This window comes from Gossypium raimondii, chromosome 2 (assembly GCF_025698545.1).
Source record: "Gossypium raimondii isolate GPD5lz chromosome 2, ASM2569854v1, whole genome shotgun sequence".
In the NCBI taxonomy this organism is placed as follows: Eukaryota; Viridiplantae; Streptophyta; class Magnoliopsida; order Malvales; family Malvaceae; genus Gossypium; species Gossypium raimondii.
This window is the reverse complement of record NC_068566.1, coordinates 21,401,867-21,425,686: the sequence shown is the minus strand read 5'-3', so window position 1 is coordinate 21,425,686 and position 23,820 is coordinate 21,401,867. Positions and strand designations below refer to the sequence as shown.

The 23,820-nt window shown below is 34.0% G+C and overlaps 1 non-coding gene across 1 annotated transcript; it reads left to right on the top strand.

The window, feature by feature from the left end:
* Nucleotides 1-15,126: 15,126 nt before the first annotated feature.
* LOC128039526 (small nucleolar RNA R71) lies at nt 15,127-15,233 on the top strand. Its single transcript, XR_008194027.1, has one exon. It is a non-coding gene; the product is annotated as a small nucleolar RNA R71 (small nucleolar RNA).
* Nucleotides 15,234-23,820: the final 8,587 nt, after the last annotated feature.

Below are 23,820 nucleotides of genomic sequence, written 5' to 3'. Positions count from 1 at the left end.
GGTAAACTTAGCAGCTATAACACCCCAATACCCAACCCGGTCGCCAAGTCCAAGTACCATAATGCCACATTCATTGTTGTATTAACTACAGTGAAATCCAGTTCGATTAAAAAAATTATTCAACTACTCAATTTAATTCACCTTTATGAAACATTTTAAATACATACCTAAACATAACGAGGACTCTAGATAGCTCTATTAACATTTTATAAAGATAGGGTTTAAATTGAAAATTTTACAAAGTTGTAGGCCGACGTTGGGGGGTTCCACATTGTGACGTGACTCTCTGACTTTCCTTTGTCATGACATCATTGGCCGTCGTCGCGACGTCCTTTCTATTTTTTCCCTCTTTCCATTTCTTCAAATTTATCAACTAAAGCACATTCAATTCTCATATATACACTATAATTACATGTTCAATACACCATTTAAACCAGACCAATTCACATATCAAACATAACCATGCATTCTCTAATCCCAAATTATTACCCACCAACTCATAAACATGTAAATTATATCATAAATTTAAACAAGTATCAAGTTTTACATTTAAGACCCCTAGACATTACCTAGGTACATGCCATTTAACGAAATAAAATTGAGAGGAAACTTTACTCTTTTCCAGCTCTGGTGATATGATGAGATGGGAAGCTACTAACTTTCGGAAGTCTTTTTCTTCTTCTCTTCACCTACGCGTATAAAACATGTGTTAATCTATTGCTAGCTTAGCAAGTACAACCAGAGTATAAATTACAACTTTACCTAATAAATAACTCAACTTACTTATTATCATTTTCACAAATTTACTTGGAATTCATTATAATCGACAACTTTAACTTACTACACACTAAGCATATCTTTTCATAAAAATACTTTTACTTATTGGATTATAATTTTGTCACATTTCAATTAGTCCAACCTTCATATTACATTATTCAACAGAATTATCTTTTCAACATGTAACAAAGGCCCAATAGACTAGACAGAACATATATGATATACGGAACAAAATGGGGCAACACCGGAGCGTGTAATGGGATAGCACCGAAGTGCGTAATAGGACAACACCGAAGTGTGTTAACAAAGAGCGCGCTAAATCTTCCTTAATGGCATGCCATCTATACCCCCACTAGTTCTTATTTCTTTTACATGGGTAAGTATATCAGAATCAATTTCATTTTCTTATTTCAGAACAGAATCTCGATACTTTAGATTTATTTCAATTTAGTCCACTTGTAAAAACTCAAAGGCAACATTTTCAACTTTCCTTAATTCATATGGCATATTTCAATACTTAGTAATATTTCCATAAATCACTACTAATTCTTATTATAACTTTCACATGTCACTTTTACATATTTTATAATTTAGTCTTTTTCTTTCTCATAATTCATCAAGTATTATCATAACATTTCCATCTCATTTCACATATCACTTATTAACATATTGATGTGAGTCAACTAATCGAATTGAACCTAAAAAAGAACAGTGAGACCCAAACTTGAATTAAAGACACAATTTTTTGCCTGGATAGTCTAAAATAGATTCAAAAAAAGATAAAGAAAAGGACATTGACCCAATGTCTAGTTAAGATTTCGAACCAGAGGTATTAAGTTGAACCTTTAACCTAAAAACCTATAACAAATCATGTACCAATGGTGTAAGAAGGAATTGTTGTCACTTGATAACTCTAATATATATCGTTATTTAAGTCCTTTTAAGCTTATATTTCAGGCAAGTTAATAGTGATTGATAACTGTCTAGTAGCTATTTTTGTTATATTTCTATTGAATATCCAATATTGAAAGGTGTTACTTTAATATTACATTTTTGGTCAATTTCCATGCTAAATATGTAATTTTATCCTTCAAGGTGGCTATTAAAGTTTACTCAACACCATAGCAATGTCGCAGCAATGTCACAACCTCAAGACTGGTAGGAACAAGCTAGCCTATGTCCAATGACCACCATGATAACTATTAGGCATCAATCACCTCTCAACCTAGTGTTGTAAACGACCCATAATCAGACAATATGGGCTAGGATGTACTAGGAGGCTTGATTCACTCTTCAATAAGGGACTTAGCCGACTAGCAGCTTGGAGGAAGAGAAAATCAAGTAACCACCTAGAGAGAATCAAGGAAAACCACCAAGAGAGAATCAAGAAATAGAAGAGGAAATCAAGAAAAAGTTGGGCGATTCTTAGGGGGATTTAACACAATAAAAGGGAGAGCTTGGTAGAAGGAAGGGGCACTAGTTTTGGCATTTTTTGAGAATTAGTTGTGTGTGAGTCTTTATGAGAAGCACAGAGAGAGGAGAGAATTGATCAAATGTTGAGAGCATTCAACCATCGAGAGGAGCAACAAAGAGGAGGAGCACGACTTGAGCTTGCTATGGAGAACCATCAAAATTTGACTAATCAACTTCTCTTTCTCTTTAATTTCTATTTCACTCGTTCTATTGTTCAAAAGCATGGCTACAACTAGCTTCACTGTGGTCAATTTGAAAATGTTTGCTTAAATACATTTGCTAGATTGATTATGGATACCTATTATTTAATTATTGGTATGTTGTTATGATTGTTTATGCAATTGGTCCTTCATGACAAAATCATCCAAAATTTTTATGGAGTAATAACGGGGCTGGTCCTAGTAACCTTCCTATGCCATCTTGACCAAATTATTCATTTGGATACTCTCAACAAGCTTAAAAACCTCCACCAATCAAATCTCCTAAAAATCTTGAGAATTTGCTAAAGGCTTACATGATAGGAAATGATGCACTGATCCAAGGCCAAGCAACAACCTTGAGGAATTTGGAAAATCAAGTGGGATAGTTAGCTAATGAGCTTAGAAGCATACCCCAAGGTTTTTTACTAAATGACATAGAAAATCCACGAAAAGTGGGTAAAGAACATTGTAAAGTTGTCACTTTGATGAATGGGAAGATGTTGGAGAAAAAAGATTCTAAAGTTGAAGGTGAGTTTTTTGTTACTCAAAATAGAGAGGAAATTCAGACCAATGATGAAATTCCCACTTTATAAAAGTCTACTCCCGCGACCTCTACTACAGCATTGCCACTGCCACACCCGCAAAAAATGCTATAACATTATTGCAGCAAAGTGGTCTTGATAGATTTAAAATTCTGCGGCAACCATATCCTCAACGATTCTAGATGCAGTAACAAGATACTCAATTTAAGAAAATTTTAGATGTGTTGAAACAGTTGCATACCAACATTCCACTTGTGGAAGCCCTTGAACAAATGCCCAACTATGTAAAATTTATGAGGGAATTTCTTTCTAAGTAGAGAAGGTTGGGGGAATTTGAAATCGTACCCCTAACTAAAGATTGTAGCTCATTTTTTCAAAACAAGTTGCCTCCTAAGATAAAGGATCCAGGGAGTTTCACTATTTGATGTAATATTGGAGATTCTTATTGTGGGATAAACTTGTGAGATTTGGTGCAAGTATCAATTTGATGCCAATGTCAGTTTTCAAATGATTAGGGATTGGTGAAGTCAAACCTACTACAATTACTATTCAACTGGCAGACAAATCTCTTACGCATCCTGATGGAAATATTAAAGATGTATTGGTACGAGTTGATAAGTTCATATTTTCCACTGACTTTATTGTGTTAGATTATGAGACAGATAAAGAGGTGCCAATTATTTTGGGGAGCTCATTCTTGGAAACTGATAGAAATTTGATTGATGTGCAAAAGGGTGAACTCATCACGAGGGTCCATGATGATAAGGTGACCTTTAATGTCTTCAAGACTATAAAATCTCTTGATGAGGTTGAAGAATACTCTGTTGTTTCAGTGGTAGATTTTGGAACTTAATTTTCTACATGATTTGTTGGAATATATTTTATTATCTGACCCTCTGCATCAAGATGAGGACAATGAATGTTTGGCTTTTTTGGAAGGTGATTTGAAGGGTTCACTCCAAAATTTTGCTTTGAGTCATTAGATTTGTAATCCCGTTAGTACAAGCAACCAAAAGCGTCAATTGAAGAACCACATGAATTAGACTTGAAGGTTTTGAGTCCTCATCTAAAATATGCTTATTTAGGTTCATCTTCTACTTCACCTGACATTCATTCAGTAGAGTTGACTAAAGACCAAGAAGTAGAGTTACTTGCAATTTTGAAAAGGCATAAGAAGGGAATCACGTGGACTATTACAGATATTTTAGGGAAATGGGCTCTATCAAAGGACAAAAGGGATTGAATTTGATTATGAAGGAGGTCGTAAAGAAAAAAATCATTAAATGGTTAGATGTCGAAATCATTTATCCCATCTCTAACAGTTTTTGGGTGAGCGTTGTTTAGTATGGACCGAAAAAGGATGGAATCACAGTAATTAAGAATGAAGACAATGAGTGGATTCCTACTATAGTAGTCACAGGTTAGAGGATGCATGGACTATAGTAAGTTAAAAAAGGCGATCGAAAAAGATCATTTCCCATTTCCTTTCCTTGATCAAATGTTGGACATACTTGTCGGGTGAGAGTATTATTACTTCTTAAATGAGTATGATTGGTTTGATAGATGACCCTTTGACACCGCTTCCGGTAATGACAACTCCAATATTCATTGAGGGAGTTTTTTTTTCTTCTTCTTTATAGTCTCTTATATTTTCAGTTGCCATTTTTTTTTTGCTATTATCTATTTTTTTAATTCTTATTCATTAATAATAAGTTATGGCTTATTGATATGGACTATTATGTTTTTGTGTCTCTGTTGTTGTAATATTCTTGTGAGTTTTCTCTATTGATTTATGTGTAGTTAAGAAATGAGAGCATTACTTCCTTTAACTGTGGGGGGAGTATGTCTATGTGTGTCCCTTATGTGAGTCTCGTTGGTAGTGTCATATACTTTCTTTTAGTATGAAATTGATTTTCTCATGTGGATATGTTTAAGTGAAAAGATGATCAATACTAAGAAATTTTGCATAATACTAGCTCTCGTGCAGGAATAAATCTTTATTACTTATATGTTTTTATGTTAACCGAATTGTGATGCAAATGTAGAACTTAGTGGCTGTGTGTAACACTTCAAAATAGGGCCTAGAAGTTTTAGGGGTAATTTAATAATTTTAGCCTTAGAGTGCAGAATTTTACGGCATGGTTTATGTAACGCTCGGGTTTGTGCAAGTGTACAAGTCATTATCAAGTCATAAGTAAGTATCAAGTTATCGTCTCCACAAAAATTGTATTTGTGCTAAGTCACTTAATTTGTAAAATTATATTAACAGTTTGGTAAATAAAAACACAATATAGTTGAGAAGTGGTGATTAAAATATATTAAACTAAATACAATGATCCCTAATGCAAATTATCCTAAGTATGCAAACTATATGAATGAAATAGACTTTAGTAAAATTAAACACAATTTGCAACAATTATAACATAAATAAACTAGGATAATTACTTTACTTAAACTCAATTTATTATCAACATGCTTAATAACATTCAAAAAAACATTCCATGGCAACTCGATCTTTCATGAGTTTCGAAACCACATTAGGTACTTTTGGAATCCTTTATTTAGTAAATACGCATTTTAATAATCCTTATTTACTAAGGGTTTCTTAGCATTCATGTGAGGCAACAGGGACGTGTTAGGTTTGAAAAAATTTAATCACACAAATCTAAAAACTATGCAGATAACAGAGCTTGATTAGAGTTGTTATGCAACCTACAATTCAATCGGGTTAGGATCTAACTTGAGCATGCACATTTCAATTATGTGTCCATTAGCCGTCCTCTGGTTAGGATTTCTCAGCTAATTCAGGTGCATTTCAATCACCTATGAACGATATACAGACTTGATTTTAATTGAAAACATGATCGATTGAGGCACAAACATTATAAGCATGAATCAAATAATATTATTTAATCAAAATAATCATTCTAGCTTAAATAAAATTAAGCTATCATTGTTGTAAACAAGAACAAAGAACACATAGAAAACATCTTTATATTAAATTAAAGAAAAGAAAGGTTAAACCCAATTCAGAGTGGCTGTCACCCAAGACTCTGACTGACGAGGCTCCTTCGCTTCTTTGCGTTGCTCCTTTGCTGATGGCTCTCCAAGGTGGCCGACCAAGGGTTCTTTAAGAGGCTTAATTGCTAAAATCCTTATGCAAGGATGATGAAGGGGAAAGATAGCTAAAAGAGTTGAGAGAATGATGAATGAGTGAGAGATGATAGGATGAGGAATGACTAAAAAAGTGAGAAATGAGATCTTATTTATAGGTGAGGCAAGTGAGCTAGTTTGCTAAAAATAGGAGTGTCCATCCTTTGAAACTTCCTCCAAGAGTGGCCTGCCATGAATTGATGAAAGGTGACTGATTTTTCCTTGATTTTTGGTCAATTTGAGTGCCACAACAACTCAGGACTAAGACTCGGTCATCAGCAAATCTTCGGGAAAATTTCCGATTTCTTTAACTCTTCAAGAACTTTGTATAATTAAACTAAAAAATCGTTTATGAAATCCATGTGTAGTTGAAATTGGGTTGACTTGGTCCCCAATTTCGACGGTTTTGCAATTAGAAGAAAACTCTTAGACCTGTCCAAAAATAGTAGATGGTTTAGAGGACAAAATAATATAATTTAACCACTTTAATTAATCAATTTACTTAATTAATTAAAACCCAATTTATTAATGACATAAAAAATGAATTATTAAATATAACTTTATATTTTATTATTTAATTTAATCATGCATGACCCACTTTATAGCTTAAAAATATAATATGCTCAAATTAATATAAAATAAGTCATTTTATGCATGAAAACTATATAATAAAGTATAAAATCACATTTTAATAATTTCATATTTTCGCATATTTCATTAATTTATTTAACAATTACTTGGTTTTATCAACAAATTTAAGTAAAAAGGTAATGAATTATATAGGAAAAATCCTATATATTTTTCAGTTTACACATCCCTAAACTTAAATCATTACTTGTCCCGAGTAATGTTCATGCACAGCACAAGGTCTTGCTAAGGCAAATTTTGCTAAGAGTGTAAGTAGAATCAATCTTTGTCTCATAATCATGCATCAATAAATTCTTGCTCATTGACCTTCTTTATTAACAAGCAAATCATATACAAACATTTTGAAAATTTTATTCTAAGTTTCAAGATATGCCAACATGAATCATAGTTTGCATGTATCTCACAGCCATAGATAATATTTTTCATTCAACACAATTTCTCATCAATCAAGCAAAACAATCATAAGGCTTACTTATGATCTTCATATGTTGAACTTAATACTTCCTTTCCACTAATGTAGGCGACATAATCATCAAATCAATAGGTCTTTTATAAGGTTGTAATGGGGCTCAGTTAAAGGTGGGGATTTTAAGAGATGGGACATTTCGGTTTCAAAATCTTAACCTTTAACTTGTCTTGGATTTCTCAAAATTCAACCCTTTTCTTCAAGTGAACCTGTGGAACTCGCCCAAACTTATTTTGAACTCATACTCATACATTTTCTTTGTTGTTATTTTCTTTTTTTTAAGCATGGGCACATACATCTTTATAAAAATTTCCTCAAATGTTGATTCCCAAGACAACTTTAGTTAAGATAGGTGCACAAAATTAGGATAATTTTAAAAAGATGGTAATTGGCTTATAATATAGGTTTATTACAATGAATAGTCCTTTAAGCTCAAAATTATAGTTTCAAGGGTCTAATATCATAAGGTGGGCTTGAAAAGGCTCAAACGATCCAAAGAAAAATGGTGCCTATATCATTTAGATTTTTATGTCCCCTAGGATTTCGCCTCAAGAAAGTTACTAAGTCAATTCTAAATATATAAACCTTCATGCATGTCTAATCTTAAGAGAAACTAAGTTTTCAAGGCAAACATTACCTAAGGCTAAGATCATAAAAACATTTCATTTTCATGATAACGTACAATCACTCAGATAAAATCATCATTCATGATTTCATACAAGCTATCTTATTAAAAAAAAATTCTCTAAACATTAATTTATTAAGACATACTTATGAAAGAATGATTTGAAACATACTTGAGAATTTTAAAAATTTGAGCAATTTGCCTTACCCCCTTTAAAAAGAAGCAATGTTCTCATTGCAAGAATATAGTAATGAATGAAAACTGAACACCAGGTAAGGTTGTAAAGAAAGAGGGGTGAGTCATTAAGACTGCTTAAGTACCAAGTATTCCCTAATAACCCAATCCTAGACATTTTCATTCCCATTACCACATCACTTAGTCTTATTCTTTCTAAACAAGTGCTAAGTTTGTTCATGCTTGCTATATTTTATTCTGCAGAAATTAAATCCTATTTACGAAAGAAATAAATTCCTAAAGACCTAAAAATAATTAAATAAATAACAGGACAAGAATCCCCCCTTTTATTTTTCTGACTTATTCCCCTTGTCTTCTTTAGCTCCATCTCTGCTTTCATTGTCAGTATCTTCCGTCCATGTCTCAAAGATAGCATCTGAGAACTTAGGAACAAAAGTATTAGAGATATTCTTAAAAGTATTTTGAATTGAATCATCTCTAATTTTTGCATATTTCCAGTAAGTTTGTTGCTAATTGTGCATGAATTTATACATATCCATCAAAATTGACAACTCTGATTTCCTTGAAGTACTTGCAGAAGTCGGCATGGGAGCTGTATTTCAGGTTCAACACTTAGCTTGACTGGTTCTTCTTCTGGCTCAACCCTTAGTTTAGGGTTTTCAGCTCCTTTAGCTGGTTGAAGACTATTTGGTTCCTATCAGATTCTTCTTCTTCAGTGTCTATAACTGAATCAACTTTAGTTTCTGTTTTAGTTGTTGACTCTTCGGTTTTTGGCTCAGTTGGTTCCTCTTGCTCACCTTGGTTCAAATCATGCACCCTTTCTACCAACCTTTCAAGATCATGACTTGTAATACACTCTTGAACATACTGCCCCTTCAGATTTGCTTGTGTTTTAACACTGGCCCTTAAGCAAAGTGAAGTGATTAATGATGGAAAATAAGCACTTCCTGCCTTCTTTTTAGCACAATCATAAATCTCCTTAAGGATAATGTTCCCAACATTAATGGACTTTTCTGTCAAAATTGCATATAACAAGAGCACCTGTTCCATCGAGATGGTGGAACTGTGTGAGGTAGGCATAAAATTGTAGCGAACAAAATAAAACCATACCTTTGCTAGTGGTTTCAAGTATTCTCTTCGACAAGAATGGCTCCCATACTTTCTTATAATCCATTGGGATCCTGGATTTTTCACAACATCAAGCACTTATTGAAGAAAATCCCAATTGTATTGTTCATCATAGGGTAGTACTCATCTTCTTCAACATCAGGTAAATTAAACAAATCATTGATGGAGTTAGAAGTAAAAGGTACCTTTTTCTTTCGAATGATGACTTCAGTAGCATCTTGCGTAGTCAAACTAGCATAGAATTCTCGAACTAGTTCATCATCGGGAAGTGAATGAGCATCACAGAATCATTCCCATTTGAGAGCATTGATTATCTTTCAAATTGGCACAGGAACAACCATCACATCATTGCTCTTCAAGTTAAAACCTTTTTCCGGCATCATAAGTTGATGCTTGAAAATTGAATCAAATCGCTCTTTCACTTTTTCATCAACAACAATCAGGTTTTCAGGAGTATCCTTTAACGATCTAGTTCTTTTGCGAGACATGGTACTTCCCCAAAAATTCGACAGAGTTTCTGCACAAGAGAGAAAAGAGAAATTGACAAAGTTGGTATAACTTACTATGGCAAAAATCTTGTGACCGCAAGGATGGTGCGGCAGCAATCTCTTTACGGCAGCAATAGGGAATTTCGGCAAAAAGAAAGAAAAGGACTAGGGTTTCTTTTGAGATTTGAGGTTGACCGCACAAAGAAGAGATTTAGGGATTTTTAGGGTGGAAGCAAATTGCATTGAGGGATATGAAAATTAGTAGAATGACGAGGGGTTTATATAGGGAAAAGTTAGGGCAACATGTAGCAAAAATTTAGCTACATTGAAGTTACTTGGGCGGCAAATAATGGGTGTGACGGCAAGTCCTAATTTTTTTTATTGTCTTGGGCCTCAAACTCAGACTGTATCTTAAAAAAAAACTGATTAGTACTTGGGCCAAATTGACCCCTTTTATTAACATAAAAATTTAAAGTTTAAACTAAACAAATGAAACTTAAAAATTTTAATTAGAAAATTTCTTCTTAACAAATTACATTAAATTAATTCCCAGGAAAGGTTGGAGGGGTCACAGCGGTCCCGCTTAAGTTCCAATCTCCTTAGAAAGAATTAATTAAATGTAATAAATTAAGAAAATAAGTTCTAATTATTTATTTATTTACACAATGAGTTCAAAAAAAATTAAGGGTCTGTTAAGATGAGCAAGGATTCAATTCGCTCAACTTCACCATCCCAATAGAGTATGAGACGTTGACCATTAACTTTAAACGTACCTCCATAATTGTCGTATAATTCAATAGCTCTGTAAAGATAAACTCGGTAGATGGTATAGGGTCCTTTCTATCGGGATTTCAACTTCCCAAGAAATAACTTCAGCCTTGAATTAAACAACAACACCTTCTGACCTTCTTTAAACTCGCGAAGTTGTATATGAGTATCATGCCATCTCTTTGATCTTTCTTTACACATTTTGCCATTCTCATAGGAAAACAACCTCAGATCTTCCAACTCATCCAGTTGTAACATCCTTCTCTCACCGGCTTGCTTAAAATCAAAGTTCAATTGCTTCAAAGCCCAGTGAGCTTTATTCTCCAACTCTAATGGCAAATGGCATGCCTTTCCAAAGACTAACTGATAAGGAGTCATTCCTAACGAAGTCTTAAATGCTGTTTGATAGGCCCAAAATGAATCATCGAGCCTTCGAGACTAATCTTTTATGTTAGGGCGTACTACCTTTTCAAGGATACCTTTGACTTCACGGTTCACTCTTTCAACTTGCCCATTGGACTGGGGGTGATAGGCAGTAGCAATCTTGTGCTTCACATCATATTTTGCAAGCAACCACTTAAGCCATTTGTTCATAAAGTGAGAACCTTCATCACTAATAATAGCTCTTGGTGTCCCAAATCCTGTAAACACATGTTTATGTAGGAATCGAATGACTACTTTAGCATCATTTGAATGGTATGCTTCAGCTTCAACCCACTTAGATACATAGTCCACAGCAACTAAGATGTATTTGTTCCTATATGAAGAAGGAAACGGGCCTAAGAAGTCAATGCCCCATATGTCGAACAATTCAATCTCCAAAATGTTTGTCAAGGGCATCCCATTCCTCCTTGATATATTTCTAGTCCTTTGACATTTATTACAGTTCTTCACATAAGCATAAGAATCTTTAAATAGTGTAGACCAAAAGAAACCTGCTTGCAAAATCTTTGCTACAGTACGTGAACCACCAAAGTGTCCCCCACTTGGAGATGAATGGCAATGATACAAGATCTCAGCAATCTCGCTTTCAGCTACACATTTTCGGATTATATTATCTACACATTGTTTAAACAAAAACAGATCCTTCCAAAGATAATACCAACTATCATGAAGGAATTTCTTCCTTTGTTAGTATGTCATTTCTAAGGAATTATTCCACATGCAAGATAATTGGCAAAATCAGCAAACCAATGTGTTTCATGAATTCGACTCACCTCAAATAAGTGCTCATCTGGAAGATTCTCGTTGATAGGCACATGTGATCGAGTTACCTCATCTTGCTCTAACCTCGACAGATGATCAACTACTTGATTTCCAACACCTTTTCTGTCTTAGATCTAAAGGCCAAATTCTTGGAGTATCCAACGAATTAGCCTCGGTTTCGGATCTTTCTTCGTGAGCAAGTATTTAATGGCCGCATGGTCAGTCAATACTATAACTTTGGTACCTATAAGATATAAGCAGAATTTGTCAAAAGCAAAAACTATAGCAAATAGTTCCTTTTTAGTTACCGTATAATTGAGTTGGGCTCCCGTCAAGGTTCTACTTGCATAGTAAATGGGGTGGAACACTTTATTCTTTCTTTGACCCATCATAGTAACTTGCATCACACATCAACTCAAAAAGTGAGTTCCAATCAGGTGTAATGATTATTGGGGCTGAGATTAAACGCTTCTTGAGATCTTCAAATGGTTCCAAACATGCTTTGTTGAAATTGAACACTGTATCTTTCTCTAACAATAAACACAACGGCTTAGAATTTTTAAAAAAATCCTTGATAAACCTTAGATAAAAACTGGCATGGCCTAAGAAACTTCTAACTCTTTCACATTCATTGAGGCCGGTAATCTTTCAATTATGTCCACCTTTGGTTTATCGACTTCAATTCCTTTCTTTGAGATCTTATGACCTAAGACAATCCCTTCCTTAACCATAAAATGACATTTCTTCCAGTTAAGGACAAGATTCGTCTCTCCGCATCTCTTCAGTACCTTAGCCAAATTACTCAAACAGATATCATAAGTGTTACCAAAAACAAAAAAATCATTCATGAAAACCTCAACAAAATTTTTGACCATATCAGTAAATATTGACATCATGCATCGTTGAAAAGTTGCAGGTGCATTGAATAAACCAAAAGGCATTCACCTAAAAGCAAACATACCATATAGACAAGTAAAGGTTGTTTTATGTTGGTCCTTCGAGGCTACAACTATTTGGTTATATCCCGAATAGCCATCTAAAAAATAATAGAATTCATTACCTGCTAGTCGATCTAACATCTGATCCATAAAAGGCAACGAAAAATGGTCCTTCCGAGTGGCTTTGTTCAACTTTCTGTAATCAATATAGATTTTTCAACCGGTAACAGTTCTCATTGGAATTAACTCATTACGCTGATTTTCAACAATCGTGATTCCACCTTTCTTTGGCACACACTACATCGGACTTACCCATGAACTATCTGAAATAGGATAGATGATTCCTGCATCTAACCATTTTATCACTTCCTTCCTCACAACTTCCTTCATAATAGGATTGAGCTTCCTTTGCCCATCAATTCGAGCTCTTTCACCTTCTTCTAAAATGATTTTATGCCTGGAAAAATAAGGGATTATACCTCGAATGCCAACTATGGTCCAACCAATTACTTTCTTAAATTTCTTTAAAACAACAATCAGTTGTTCCTCCTGATCTTTAGTTAGTTCTGCTGAAATAATCACAAGAAAAGTAGAACAGTCACCTAAATAAACATATCTCAAATGGGAAGGAAGTACCTTTAGTTCGAGTTTAGGTGGTTCTTCAATTGACAACTTGGGTTGCACATATTCTCTGACTTCTAAATCCAACGGTTCAAACCGTGTGGATTGAATAAAATTTCTCGGGTTGGCTTCCATCAAAGCCATGTTTTCTTCACCTTCTTCATCCTCCAAAGGGTCAAACTCTAGGGCTTTCTCCAATGGATCTTCCTCAAAAATTCTTTCCATAGAAACCAAGGTTTCTATCTCTTCCATAACTGAACACTCCTCTACCGGATCGGGAAATTTCATCGCTTTAAGAATGTTAAAAGTTACCTGGTCGTCTTGAACTCACATGGTGAGTTCGCCTTTCTGTACATCAATTAACGTCCTCCCCGTGGCTAGGAAAGGTCTCCCAAGGATAATTGGCACTTTCTTATCTACTTCAAAATCTAAAATAATGAAATCAGTAGGAAAAATAAATTTATCAACTCTTACCAAAACATCCTCGATCTTTCCTTCGGGATATGCTAAAGATCGAATCCGCTAGCTGAAGCGTCACAGTTGTAAGCCTTACTTCTCTTATCCCTAACATCTTGAAAGTAGACTTAGGCATCAAGTTGATACTTGCTCCTAAGTCACACAAAGCTTTACCATAGTAAGATTCACCAATGTTACAGGGTATAGTAAAGCTTCCTGGGTCTTTCAATTTTGGTGGCAGTTTGTTCTGCAAGAATGCACTGCACTTATTTGTTAAGGCAACAGTCTCACACTCACTCAGTCATTTTTTCTTGGACAGTATATCCTTCATAAACTTCACATAATTCGCCATTTGTTCTAAAGCCTCCACCAATAGAATATTGATGTGTAACTGCTTCAGAACATCCAAAATCTTCTTTAATTGCACCTTTGATGGAACTTTCAGTTGAACCGGATAACTTTTCTGAGTAGGTAAATCTGTATCTAAAGAAGATGTTAAAATATTTGAATTTACTAAGTTAGGGTTTACCTTGTTAGACTTTGCAGATTCTGATTCCTTTAGTGTAGGAACTTCAACATCTGGTTGACTTTCCTCCTTTTCAACATCCTCATCTTCGACATCAATCAATCAAAGTTCCAAAGTCTTACCACTTTGTAATGCCACTACCTTGATATGTTCTTTACCCAAATTCCTTGGATTTTTAGTATTGCTCGGCAAGGTTCCTTGCGGTCTATTACGAAGCTCCGTAGCCAACTGACCCATTTGGTTTTCCAAATTTTTCAGTGTTGCTGCTTGGCTTTGGATCAAAGTGTCATTCTTTGCCATGTACACTTTCAACAAGTTCTCCAAACTGTTTGATGCCTCAGCTTGAGGTGGTTCTGGAGCTTGTTGATTAAACCTTTGAGATTGGTTGGGTCTTTGCTGTAATAAATTATTGTTTAGCCCATTTCCTTGGTTGCTCCAAGAAAAGTTAGGATCATTACGCCATGAAGGATTGTAGAAGTTGGACTAGGGTCCTTGTCCACTCCTCTTTTGATATTGGTTCCCCACATAGTACACTGACTCAGGATTTGATGGACAATTCTCAAAAGAATAACCTTTCCCACAATACACACAGAAAACTACTTCAAACGGACTTGGTGGCTGAGCTGCAAAATTATTATTACTATTAGCGGTTAACTGTTTTAACATAGAGGAAATAGATGATACCTGAGCTGATAACGATGTGAGGGAGTCAACTTCATGAACTCTGACTACACGTCTTCCTGAAGCTATTCAATTTGTTGGCCATTGATAATTATTACTCGCGATCCTCTCGATGATCTCATAAGCCTCATTATAAGACTTAGAAAAAATTGCACCATTCGCGGAATCATCTACCATCAATCTTGTATGTGCATTGAAACCATTATAGAATGTCTCCAACTGGATACAATGAGGAATCCCATAATGAGGACACTTACTAAGTAACTCCTTGAATCGCTCTCAAGCTTCATACAAAGACTCATCATCCAATTGTTGGAAAGTTGTGATCTCGTTCCTCAACTTACCTTTTTTGCTAGGTGGGAAATACTTAACCAAGAATCTCTCTGCTAGTTCTTACCATGTAGATATGGAACTTGGTGGCAACGAATTGAGCCATGCTCGTGCTCGATCTCGCAACGAGTATGGAAACAACTTCAACCTCAGTGCGTCTTCAGTCACACTAGCTATCTTGAATGAATCGCTCACCTCCATAAACAATCGAAGGTGGAGATGTGGATCTTTCGTAGGCATACCACTAAATTGGCCCACCATTTGTAGCATTTGAAACATCACTAGTTTCAATTCAAACTAGGTTGCCTCAATATCTGGCCTTCTAATTCTTGGGTTTAACTCAATGAAAAGTGGCACAACATATTGTCTGATGCATTGATCCCTATCATCGGCAATGAGGATAGGATTTCGTACATATCGGCTTCATTACCTTGGTCTTGATTATGATTTCCAAGGTCCATCTTGACTTGTCTTTGAGCTATTCGTTAAGGTCTTCTTTGTCTGAAAGTTCGCTCAATTTCAAGGTCTACAGGAAGTAAATCGATAATTCGATCTATGCTCATAAACACCTGAAAAAAATCACAAAAATTAAAAAGAATAAGTTAGTAATGTTAGAAATAAATCAAATTGAAAATAAATGATTTCATGAAAAAAGTGACTATGGCAATAGTTGACAACCCCCCGGCAACGGCGCCAAAAACTTGTAACGCTCGGGTTTGAGCAAGTGTACACAGTCGTTATCAAGTAATAAATAAGTATCGAGTTATCGTCTCCACAGGGATTATATTTGTGCAAAGTCACTTAATTTGTAAAATTATATTAACAATTTGGTAAATAAAAACACAATATAGTTGAGAAGTGGTGATTAAAATATATTAAACTAAATGCAATGATCCCTAATGCAAATTATCCTATGTACGCAAACTATATGAATGAAATAGATTTTAGTAAAATTAAACACAATTTGCAACAATTATAACATAAATAAACTAGGATAATTACTTTAATTAAACTCAATTTATTATCAATATGCTTAATAACATTCGAAAAACATTCCATGGCAACTCGATCTTTCATGAGTTTGGTAACCACATTAGGTCTTTTCGGAATCCTTTACTTAGTAAATACGCATTTTACTGATCTTTATTTACTAAGGGTTTCTTAACATTTGTGTAAGGCAACAGAGACATGTTAGGTTTGAAACAATTTAATCACACAAATCTAAAAACTATGCAGATAACAGAGCTTGGTTAGAGTTGTTATGCAACCTACAATTCAATTGGGTTAGGATCTAAATTGAGCATGCACATTTCAATTATGTGTCCATTAGCCGTCCTCTAGTTAGGATTTCTCAGCTAATTCAGGTGCATTTCAATCACGTATGAACGAAATACAGACTTGATTTTAATTGAAAACATGATCGATTGATGCACAAACATTATAAGCATGAATCAAATAAATATTATTTAATCAAAATAATCATCCTAGCTTAAATAAAATTAAGCTATCATTGTTGTAAACAAGAACAAAGAACACATAGCAAAAATATTTATATTAAATTAAAGAAAAGAAAGGTTAAACCCAATTCAGAGTGGCTGTCACCCAAGACTCTGACTGACGAGGCTCATTCGCTTCTTTGCGTTGCTCCTTTGCTGATGGCTCTCCAAGGTGGCCGACCAAAGGTTCTTTAAGAGGCTTAATTGCTAAAATCCTTATGCAAGGATGATGAAGGGGAAAGACAGCTAAAAGAGTTGAGAGAATGATGAATGAGTGAGAGATGATGGGATGAGGAATGATTGAAAAAGTGAGAAATGAGCTCTTATTTATAGGTGAGGCAAGGGAGCTAGTTTGCTAAAAATAGGAGTGTCCATCATTTGAAACTTCCTCCAAGAGTGGTCGGCCATTAATTGAGGAAAGGTGGCTGATTTTTCCTTGATTTTAGGTCAATTTGAGTGCCACAACAACTCAGGACTAAGACTCGGTCATCAGCAAATCTTCGGGAAAATCTCTGATTTCTTTAACTCTTCAAGGACTTTGTATAATTAAACCAAAAAATAGTTTATGACATCCATGTGCAGCCAAAAATTGGATTGACTTGGTCCCCAATTTGGACGGTTTTGCAATTAGAAGAAAACTCTCAGACCTGTCCAAAAATAGTAGATGGTTTAGAGGACCAAATAATATAATTTAACCACTTTAATTAATCAATTTACTTAATTAATTAAAACCCAATTTATTAATGAAATAAAAAAATGAATTATTAAATATAACTTTATATTTTATTATTTAATTTAATCATGCATGACCCACTTTATAGCTTAAAAATATAATATGCTCAAATTAATATAAAATAAGTCATTTTATGCATGAAAACTATATAATAAAGTATAAAATCACATTTTAATAATTTCTATGTCCTAATTTTATATTTTCGCATATTTCATTAATTTATTAAATAATTACTTGGTTTTAACAACAAATTTAAGTAAAAACGTAACTAATTATATAGGAAAAATCCTATATATTTTTAGTTTACGATTTATCGGTAATGTTTTTGACTATCGTTTTTAGAAAATCAAATCAATTTTTGAAAATGAGTTTTAAAGACCTCTAATTTTAAAAAAAATGACTGATTTGTAATAGATTCAAAGTTGTGAGCATTTATGCTTCAATTTTACCAAATTTTAATATTGAACCTAAACACCCCAAACCTAGAGCTTATTTTCACAATAGTTTTCTCCTTTTTTCCTTTGTGTTGTCATCCCTTGCTTTCACAAACTCAAAGAACTAAATTTTGATTTCCAAACATAAACCTCTTGATTTCCATCATTCTTCAAGTATTAAACCTCCATAAATCTTCAAGAAAACGTCCTAAAATACCTTTAATTTCTTCATCTTCTTCACTTGTGGGTTTCTCGGATTTGCATCAAAAAATCATTTATTCTTCCATAAAAGGTAATCATTCACTTTCTTATTAGTTTTTAATATTATTAGGCCTTTGAAACTGAATTTTTAGCCGTTAAATTGCATGTTTTGATTAAAAGTTAAAAATGAAGTCGTTAATGGTGACTTTTGGATTTTCAAGTAAAAATATGATTTCAAAGTGTTAATCAATAGGTTTTGATATGGTTAAGAGGTTTATAAACTTGCTTTGAAGTATCGTTAATGATTTCTTGGGTTTTAATGAATTTTTGGAAAAATAACCATAAACATGTTGAAAAAATCGATACTATGAACTGAGTATTTTAGTATAGTTTAAAGGTTGGGAATTAGTCATAGGTGACTTAAAAGATGAATGGAATTGGTTTTAGGTGAAAAGATTGAGTATAGACCGAGAGATTCGAATGTAAATATTTTATGTTACAGGTTTCGGTTATATGGGAACATAACTTAAGCTTATATTTTTTATTACTTGTGGTGAGTTCTTAGCTGATTTTTTAATGTATTGTTGTGTGAATTGTTGTGTTGATGTTCTAGATCCGTTAGGACCATCTACGAGCTAGGAAGGCTAGTTTGAGCTTTCGGTATTTTGGTGAAAGTGTAGTGGTGAGTGTTCAGATTAACTACTTGGGGACACGATTCAATGCGTTATTTGAGAATTTAGTGGTAGCCTAAACCCCTACTCTAAATTCTGAGTGTAAGCTTTCTTGTACTCATGTTTTTCTTGTGAGATATGTGCTTGTGTTATTATGAAATTGTGAACTGGGATGAGATGCTATATATGTGTTATATGTTCATGATTACTGTTGTGAAAGAGTATATGTGTAGGCATGTCATACATGCTAAGTGACAGTGATAATATTGTGCAAATGGTACAAATGTGCAATGAAAAAAATCAAAAATCGGTAAGTAATATGTATGTTTAAATACGGATATTTTGGCCTTGTGATACTTGAGACCATTGGATATAGTTAGCATGCCATAGGATTGTGAATACTCACCTATATGTACATGTGATTTGGGTGTTGAGGCCCTGGGACATGTTTGGAAAGATAAGGGAATATGAGCTAAGCTCCATTCAACGGGGCAAGTTTGGTGTGTTGGAGAGTGTTAGCTTAATGCTTCACTTACAGGACATGTTTGAGTCAATGAGTCTATGTAGCGTGTTGGAGATCTGTGCATCCGATGAGTGGTGATAGTGCCCACTCTACGTTTCCTAACTCAAGTGCCAAATTATCTGTAATTATCTTTATATATGCATATGTGTGTATTTTGATATATGTTTATATGATATGTGACTATTATAGAAATTGTCTATAAATATGTTTGTATGTATTGCAAGGTATATATGGTAGTGTATGCAATGACTTAAACAATAAACTGTTAAATGTGCATGTGTAAATGTAATATGTCGAGAAGGTTGTGATTGTTCTAATTATGCCATGTATGTGTTCTACTAATGCTTGATAACATGTTTGCACGGTAGTTGTTCTAGGCATTCATTGAGCTTGTTAAGCTCACCCACTCCCTTCTAAAACCATTGCAGGTTAGTTGTGTGCTAGTGTGAGCGGTGTGGTTTCGAAGGGCGATCCAAGCAAGTCTTTGTGTTATTTTGTAGGTGTTTATTATCTATTCGTTTATGTTTTGGGAACAAGGCAATGTGGTAGACTATATATATGTTGGTTTATGCTATGATTTTTAAATTATGTACATAGTTATTTTGCTTAGGACTTATGGACTTTCAGTCTGAATTATTAGTTTCTTGCTCGGTCATGATTAAGATTTTTTGGACTATTACTTCAGACATTTTCGTGACCATTTGATGAAGTGAATGATACACGATAATTAGACATTAGTTGGTATGAATTATATGCTTGTAATTGTTGTTTTTTTATGTCTGGAGCAGAGGTATTGATATTCGGGTTTTAATATCGAGACCTCCATGTTTTTTGAAAGTGTAGGATGTCAGTAATGTAATTTGGTATCGATAGCTTATCACGAGTATTGATACTCAAGGTAAAATAATCGATACTTTTCAAAAGGTACCGACTGTAATAGCCCATTTTTAGTGAAATCAGAACAGTGGTTTTGGCACCACAAGTCTGACGAGTAAATATTTATTTTATTATTATTTTAATGTCTATGGTATGATAGTAAGGTTGTATAAAAATTTCGTTAAGAAATTTTGTCGTTTGCATGCTTAATTAAGTGAAAAGGACTAAATCGTAAAAGGTGCAAAATAGGGTTCTATAAGTTAGAGGTATTAAATGGGTATGAAACTTTAATTTAAGAGGACTTGGATGGTAAATAGACTATTATTATTGGACATTTATGGACATAAATTAGATGATTTTTATGTTAAAAGATAAGGTTAATTAAGTAATTCAATTAATAAGTTAATGTTAAAATAATAAAAACAAAAATGTTATCTTCCTAACTGCCATCTGCCATCGAAATTGAAGAAGAAAGAAGCCATGGTTAGGTTTTGAAAGCTTCGGTCACTTGATTACCTTACATGTAAGTGATTTTGAGTCTGTTTTTAATGATTTTTATGTTTTTGATATCATTGTAGCTTAATCTAGCTAGCCCAGGGACTAATTTGTAAAAATTTTAAAGGATTAGGGTTTTTCCATGAGTTTGTTTGCAAAGATTCTTGAAATTTAATGAAAGATTATGAGTCCTTATTTTTAAATAAACAAGTTTTGTAAAGTGATTTTGATGAAATTATCATTCAGGGACTTACTTGTAAAATTAGTAAAATACCATGATAAATTTGTAAAATGTTGAATTTTATGAGGTTTTATAAGTCCCTAGGTAATTCAAATAGCATGAAATGTGGATGAATTTGCATAAATGTCAATTTACGAGCTTAAGGACTAAATTGTAAAGAAGTTAAAATATTAGGGGCAAAAGTGTAATTTTGAAAAGTATGAATTTTGGACTGAATTGAATAGTATTAATATTAAATGGATTGAATTTTCTTATTTAGATCAAGATAAACCTTGTATGGATTTAGATCGAGGAAAAGCTAAAGCCTCGGATTAGTTAATTTTGTTTCGACATCTTCGTAATTGAGGTAAGTTCGTATGTTTAAATAACATTTTAATGTTATTTTGATATCTATGCTATTGTGCTATTTATTATGTCATGAAATGATGGAAATTCAATGATGTTTCAACGATTATCGAGCCCCATTTGAACTTTAGGAATATATAGGATACAAATGACATGTCATTAAGGTTACCATGTTCGGGTGCTGGTCCTGAATGTCCTACCGATGGCTAAGTTCCAACATTTCTTGCAGATACTCATCAGCTTGTGTGAGCGGCATCATGTAACTTACATTCTGACCGTTAGCTTTTGTGAGCAGGCCCATTTTATGGCTCGATTGAGCAACGATGTAAAGGAAAAGGAAAAGGAAAATGAATAGTTTTGACCATATGTTTAGCACACTTTGTGTGAGCTTTCCCGTGTATCTGATATTATTCTAAGTGGTTCAACGAGCTGAAAAGGGAAAGAACAGTAAGTGTTCCAATGGCTATGTTATAAACCTATGGAAAGGTATGAAATGATCTATGAATGTATATCTAAGTTTATGGAAAGTATGAATCCAATGGCATTATGTTCATGTGAATTTATCTTACCATGTGATAATTCTATTGAATTATGTGTTAAAGCACTAACAATTGTTGTTGATGATGCTCAGGCTTGTGCCAAGCTATTAGTTGGATTGTATCATGTTTAATTTTAAAGTTATGTATTGAAATGGTAAGTTATGTTCATGTTATACGAAATTACTAAGCATTATATGCTCATGTAGTTTTCTTTCCTATATTTTATAGATTATCGGAAGCTTGATCGGTTTGGAAGCTCGTCGGAGGCCTATCACACTATCCAACGATTATATCAGTAGTTTTTGATGTTTTGATCAAGGTTATAATGGCATGTATAGGTGGACTTATGTTTCATGGCTTGTTATGTCTATGGCATGTAAATGTTACTTTGAATTTGTGGTACTTTTGGTACTTTTGATACTTTTTGGTTGGGTAATAATATGGTCAAGTTGATGCATGTTTTTATGACCAAAGTGATAAGTGGTGGTATGTTTGAAATGTGGTCAATTGTGGTATGTTTTGGTATGGAAATAAGTTAGATGTGTATGGTTGATGTATGGCCAAATATGCATATGTTTAGATATGTTTGATGGTTTGTGATTGAGGTGCCTTATTGGCATATTGGTTGTATGGATTAATGGTATAGTGAATTGGTCATTTTATGCATGTTTTGGGCATGTTTTAATGTCTTGGTCATATATGCAAATTATGTTTAGGTACATGCTTGAATTGGGTGAAGGAAATGGCTTGATTTTGGCCAATTTCTTGTCCACACGGCCTAAGACACGGGCATGTGTCTCAGCCGTATGTGACACATGACCATGCCACATGGCCATGTGTCCCCTATAGGTTTTAGAGGTTGCAAGTCAGGCAGTTACACAGACTAGCACACAGCCTGGCACACGGGCGTGTGAGGCCATTTCGAGTGTTACACGGCCTTGCACACGGGTGTGTGGCTTGGCCGTGTGACCCAAGTCAAAGAGTTACACGAGCACAGACACGGGCTGGGACACGACCGTGTGTCCCTATTTCAATTTTTACAAGGCTTGAGACACGGACATGTTTCTCAGCCGTGTGAGTTACATGGCCATGTGACCCCTGCAATTTAAAATTTCTAACTTTTTCCTCAATGTTCCAAATGTTTTCGGTTTAGTCTCGAATCTTTTATAAAGTGTTTCTAACGCCTCGAGGGCTCGATTAAGGGACAATATGCATGTATATGAATGAATTATGCTATGTTTATATCAATTTTTGGAAATGTATGCTTTTATCTTACGATTTTACGGTAATGCTCCGTAACTGTATTCCGGCTACAGATACATGTTAGGGGTGTTACAAGAACAAAAAAAATTCTTGTAGCTCAGGATAACTTCAACGAAAACTTGCAAGAAATGACAAGAAAAAGAAAACTCAAACATAAGATAGAAACACACGTTGTGATGATGAACTTGGATGAAATTTTAAAAACTTCATATCTGAAAATTTTTAAAATATATATATGACTCCTCTTTTTAATAATGATATACGGCTCTTTTTTCAAATAGATAAAACAACAATAAAATTAATATAGATAGAAACTTGATTTAGAAACCACAAGCTCTGACACCAAATGGTGTGAGTCAACTAATCAAATTGAACTTTAAAAAGAATAGTGAGACCCAAACTCAAATTAGAGACACAATTTGTTGCCCGAATTTTTTAAAACAGATTCAAAAAAGACAAAGAAAAAGACATTGACCTAATGTCTAGTTAAGATTTTGAACTTGTAACACCCCTTACCTGTATTCGACACCGGAATAGGGTACGAGGCAATACCAGAACACATACACTTACAAACATGTTAAACCGAGTTATAAAATTTCATTCAAATTTAAACTCTTCAAATTTTTAACATGTTTTTATAAATCTTCACATTATAACTTCAAAATACTATATTTGTAACAAATAGGGCTTCTGAGACCCAATACATACTCATGCAATTCAATGCTTCATTTCCATTTCATTTAATTCATGATTCTCATGTTCACGATTCAATTCAATTTCTC